At 33.2% G+C, this 6,000-nt stretch overlaps 1 long non-coding RNA gene across 2 annotated transcripts in view; it reads left to right on the top strand.

Annotated features, from left to right (window-relative positions):
• The window catches only part of LOC140494039 (uncharacterized), a 44,478-nt gene extending 40,869 nt beyond the window's left edge, over window positions 1–3,609 (top strand). For both annotated transcript variants that reach the window (XR_011963869.1, XR_011963868.1), the window contains one exon: window positions 3,147–3,609. This is a non-coding gene — a long non-coding RNA (uncharacterized lncRNA). The remainder of the gene's footprint in view (window positions 1–3,146) is intronic.
• The last annotated feature ends 2,391 nt before the right edge of the window (window positions 3,610–6,000 follow it).

Below are 6,000 nucleotides of genomic sequence, written 5' to 3' on the forward strand. Positions count from 1 at the left end.
AGAGAAATATTGCAGTGTAAAGTAACTGGTGTTCTCTGAATATCAATGACTGTGATGACTGTGATCTTTCAAATGAGCAAAAGTCAGATATTTACGAAGGATGTCGCAAGGGCAGTTATTGGTCTTTTCTGGGTGTATTGGCCCGACCAAACAGGTTTTTATATTGTAGCATTCACAATACGAAATATGGAAAATATTAAAAACACATTAATGTAGACTTCGTAACAAGCACAAAGTGCTGTGTAATTATTGTAATTGTTAATTGTTTCTAGAATATTGATAGATAAATTAACTTAATATTTTGAAAGCACTTTGCTCTGACATCGATTTCGTAATAATTAAGATTGATAAACAGAAAATTAATATATAAAAAGTCGCTTTAATAATTCTAAAAAAATACTATTGATAAATGTTTAGACATCTATGTCAGAATAAGGAAGAAAATAATTCGACCGGGAAAGTGAGTACTATTGCGAATAAAAGGTCAAATAAATGACATTTGGTACAGAAAATTATTTTGCTCAAAATGACTGATAATTACGCGATTATTGTTCATTGACAACTAATGCTGAAAGTAAAAGAAACAGATTCTAACATTTCCAAAGCAGGTTTTCTTTCTTATAATGAAATTAAAATACAAATCATTTTAGAGGTCACATGATTTGAAAAAGTGTCATTTAATGTGATATTTGAGATGAAGAATCGTTTTTTTTTGCCCCAGTGTAGTCTTTTCAATAAATTAAAATTTAGTGTTATTTGAGATAAAGAACAGGTGAGTGTACCTACATTACTTCTTTTGTGCGCAAGAAAACAAAGTCAACAAAAATTTTAAGTTTTGTAGAGTTAATTAGCAAAATGCATTGAAGCTATCATGCACGGTGAGATAAGTGAGAGAGCGACAAATTAAATGTTCAAATGAGCACATCGATATTTTGAAAACATATCAATCTTATGAATTATGAATAGGTGGATGGAAAATAAAAACAAATTCCTGACAATTCAAGAATGAATAGCAATAAGAAATTTAATTTGTTCAAAGCACATAACAATATTTAAATGAATTGCAATATTTAGTTACAATTGTAGGTGATCAACTGACCAATGAATAATATGAAGTTGCATTTGGTTATTTTGCTGAAGAGGAATTTCGACTGTTTATTTTTTCATCTTTATAACACTGGAGAATAAGGATTTATGTGCTTGAAATGTCTGAACTAGGTTCGTTCAAACAGAAAAAAAAACAGTGAGTATCATTTCTTAGACTCTTCCAACTTTAAGATTTCAACATTCTCAACTACTTTTCCAAGGAATGTCGAACCAGCAGAATTAGATACATCGTTTTATTAGTGACCTGAAGAAAATAAGTAGTAGATATGGTGATGATTGAAATGCACAGCAGATTGAAGTATATTTCATGTTGTTTTGAAAAGCAGTTCAGTCTATGCTCAGGTATTTTCTCATGAATATTTGGAGCCGCTCTGACACATCTCTGCTGAAGGTGGGAATTGAAATCATTCCTCCTGATCTTGTCGTAGAGACACTGTCAGAGCTCCACAAGGACCCTTCATAATGTTCCCACCCCGGAAGGGCAGGACCATAGTCACATGCTTACTGTGGCAACACAAATGAAAATGAATCAGATGTTTATTGTAATAATTTGTATGGGAATTAATTACATAATTCCTGTGTGTAATGAACTGACAAAATGAATTATTAATTTACAGTAATGATGTAACAAAGCAATAATGACTTTAATTAAATATGAATCTCATGAAGATCCATGATAGGAAAAAATGCCTAATCATTTGATCATTGTACACTGATGAACAAAAATCAATAAAATAGTTCCATATGTTCAAAGCAAGTTTTCACAGAATAAAAAGAAAATTAAAAGGCTTTTGCAACATAAATGAATAGGAAAATAAATGAATTAGTCACACAATGCGACTATTCATCTGAAGACAACTTCTCTTCTTTCCAGAAATGTTCAAATTCCCAAAGTTCAAAATGTACTGTGACTATTTCAGGAAACATTAGGGATGCAAATATCTTTTGTTGTACTTCAAAACGTCACAAGAATTTTAAATGATTTTGTTCCATGAAAAATGATGAACTTGTATTGTGTTTATAAATACAGTAATGTTAACATGTAAGCGAAACATAATTAAATCAATTCAACTTTTGCTAGGGTTCAAACAAAAATAGATATTTACAACACACACTGCAAATCTTTACATTATATCATGCATGAGCCATAATTCCACAGATATACCCTGAACTATTGAACAATTATTAGATAATAGCAGCAATTGGATTGTCCAAATTATATCAGTTAATTTAAGAATACTGAGAAATCTTAGTTGATTATTTCACTGAACAATGTGGAGAAACGACCAGGAATTATTCTAATGAAAAGTAATTACAGTTCTCTGAACACTTCAGGCTGAGATTACCGTGATCATTCAAATGAGCAATCATCAAATATTTACAATGAGGCATTGAATGGGAAGTCATTGGTTCCATTATGGGATCGTTCACCTGAACAGTAAATTGATTTGTATATTGTAGTGTTCGTACACAAACAATTGATGCAATTAAAATGCGATTCTCACTATATTTGTTAGAAAGATTAACTCCAATAATTGTGCAATTATTGTAATGACAGTGACTGGAAAAATAACATTATAATCTGAAAAAATAAATTGATTTGATATTCTAAAAGCACTTTGCTGTGATGATTATTGGATATTCATTAAGATCGGTAAACTGAGGAATACAATATAATGGCTAGCTTTATGGATTCACAAAAATGATCCATTCAGTTATTATTCAGCAGAATTGTTTTTGAGTCAAACATGCAGGATTACAAGAATGACATGTTCCCATCCATTGGTTTGCTTCTTGAGACGTACTTTTAATTTATATACGTTTGTTCATGACCAATGTTTCGACATTCCTGTCAGAAGTAGGAAGTTAATAAGTAGATAGTGAAAGTGTGTATGACAGTGAACGTAAGATACAGGGAACCTCCACAATTTTGTGATGATTGTACATTGATAAATAACTTTGGAGTAAAAAAAGTAAAACATGTTCAAAGCAGTTTTTTTGCTCATAACAAATTGAAAATTTAAAAAATCCTTCTGCAGTGCACTTGATTTGAAAACACATCCGTCACCAGTCACAAAAAAACATCGGCACGAGACAATAAGACCCTTATGGAGGGGATTCGACTCAACAGGAATTCGAGGACCTTGAACATCTTCATGTCGTTCTTGCAAAGAACACTCTTATTATTCCGAAAGTTTTATTATCGTAAATATTTCGACATTTGGATCAGAACTAGGAAGAAAACGAGAAGCGATTCACATGAGTATTTTTGTGAGTGAAAGTCAAAATAAATTTACAGTGCCATCTTTCATTATTTTCTCTGAATAAGCAGATAAAGATTTTTAAGGTGCAAGCTCAAAATGTTTTCACCTACAGATTGTACTGAGCCAAAATACATGTTTTTTTTTGCGATACTTCACCTGGATTGGAAATCTGCTATGTATGCTGATGTTAGCGTCCTCGCTCATTTGTAATAAAGCATTGTTATTGGTTTTAGTGAAATATTTTGTGTGCAATTACTGAAGTGAAATGTCAGAAATCAAGTGCATTTATTGGATGGAACTGCTCACCAAATGTTTATTGTGGTTCTTGTTCTCAGAACCAATAAGATACTTACTCAGGATTTTGTCTTGAGCAGTAATTAGATGACCAGGAAGATATTTGTGTAGCTGTGTGTGCCGTGTTCAGTGAGCATTTCTTTTCAATTACAATTATATTATATTAATATAGGAAGGGATTAATAATCATGTGTTAAAGATCTTAATTAAAGTCATATTTTCTATTAAAAATTACGAGAATTCCTTTGTGCAACAATAATTTGGAGATGTCGGTATTGGACTAGAATGTACAAAGTTAAAAATCACATGACACCAGGTTATAGTCCAACAGGTTTATTTGGAAGCTCTAGCTTTCAAGGCTATGGCTCTGCATCTGGTTATCTGGTCTCTTAGGAGACACACGACTAGAGCGACACAAGTGCCTTTCATTATCTTCCCATCAAGGAAGGGTGGGATTATAATCAATTGGGATTACTCAAATGAAAACTAACCAGTGTTCATTCCGATAATTGGGCTGGGAATTAATTAGACTGTTTCTGTGTCATGGACTGAGAATGAAGTAGTAATTCACGATAATAATGGTACTAAGCACATATGCTCTCACATATTAATATCAGGATAATTGGAAGAAAGACAAATCGACATATTGTAAATTCATAAAACATACAACTGCTGAATACGTTTAAAGCAGTTTTCCTTATAAAGAAAAAGATAATGAGAATGTTTAGCAGTCGGACGGAATCGGAAGAAAAGGTCATTCACTGTGAATATTCAGCTGCAGACATCTTCTCTTCCTTCCACAAATGTATACCTTGCAACAATTACAAATGTATTCTGATTGATAAAGGGAAGAGCAAACACCTGTAAATTCTATTTTTTGTTTCCAAAAAAGTCACGATTTTAAATTTTTTAGCTTTAAAATATTTAAATCTTACTGTGATCAGAATTACAATAAATCTTTGTGTTGAAGAAAAATATAATCAAATCAAAATATACATCGATATTCACAATAATTGGCAGAGTGAACACTGCAATATCTTTCCATCAGTTGATGTACTGAACCATAATTCCACTTTTCTATCCCTTACTGGATTGATCAGTGGTTAGATATTAGCAATAACTAAATTATTAAAACGCTGTCAGTGAACTGCATGTTAATGAGAAACTTCCCATTGCCGTTTCTTCGAAATAAACAGTAATTATTGGTGAAATGTCATTAGATATCTCTTAATCGATGAGCCTGTGATTACTTTGATTGTTGAAATGAGTAGTATTCCAATATTTCCAATGAGCATTGGATGGAAAATCGATGCTTTTTGGTGTAGACCTGATTTTTTTTTATTGTAGTATTGGCAGTAATAATGAATACATTAAAATATGATGTGCATCACACCTTACTGAATATTTTCAAGTTTTCTAACAGGATTCTAGTCCAATCTTGAGTTTAAAAAGGGTAATTTTGGCTCAGCACATCAATAACTGCAAAAGTTTTCAACACATCTCCAAAGTTATTAATCTTATAATTAAAAAAAACAAAAAATTACCTCTAAATGTCATTGACTCTAACTTTAGATTATAGTCAAGTTCATTCTCTACTTATTTTCTTCCTATTTCTGACACGTGTGGCTAAATATTGATTAGATTAAATGTCATATGAGTGAGATATTAGTTTTCTCTCAAAGATCTGTGCAGCACAGGAATGGGTCCTTTGGCCCATAACGTTATGCTGAACATAATGCAAAAGAAACTCATCCCTTCTGCCGACCCTTGATCCATATCCATCCAAATTATCTAAATGAACATTAAATAGCCTTAATGTATCTGCCTCCATCACCAACCCTTGAAGTTCATTCCAGACACCTACCACTCCCTGTGTAAAAATTAATTGCCCCTCATATGCCCCTTGAACTCCCCTCCCCCCCAACAGCCTTAAATGCATCCCTCATAGTTTTGACATTTCAACTCTGGGGAGAAACTTCCTGACTGACAACCCTACCTATGTGGTAAAAACAATGACTGCAGATGCTGTAAACCAGATTCTAGATTAGTGGTGCTGGAAGAGCGCAGCATTTCAGGCAGCATCCAAGGAACTTTGAAATCGACGTTTCGGGCAAAAGCCCTTCATCTGGAATCCTGAAGGGCTTTTGCCCAAAACGTCGATTCGAAGCTCCTTGGATGCTGACTGAACTGCTGTGCTCTTCCAGCACCACTAATCCAGAATCCTACCTATGTATCTCATGAGTGTATAGACTTCAATCAATTCTTGCCCCAGCCACCGCCACTCCACAAAAAAGCAGCCTCTCCAAATCCAGGCAGCATCCTGGTAAATGCCCTC

Source organism: Chiloscyllium punctatum, chromosome 23 (assembly GCF_047496795.1).
Source record: "Chiloscyllium punctatum isolate Juve2018m chromosome 23, sChiPun1.3, whole genome shotgun sequence".
NCBI classification, from domain to species: Eukaryota; Metazoa; Chordata; class Chondrichthyes; order Orectolobiformes; family Hemiscylliidae; genus Chiloscyllium; species Chiloscyllium punctatum.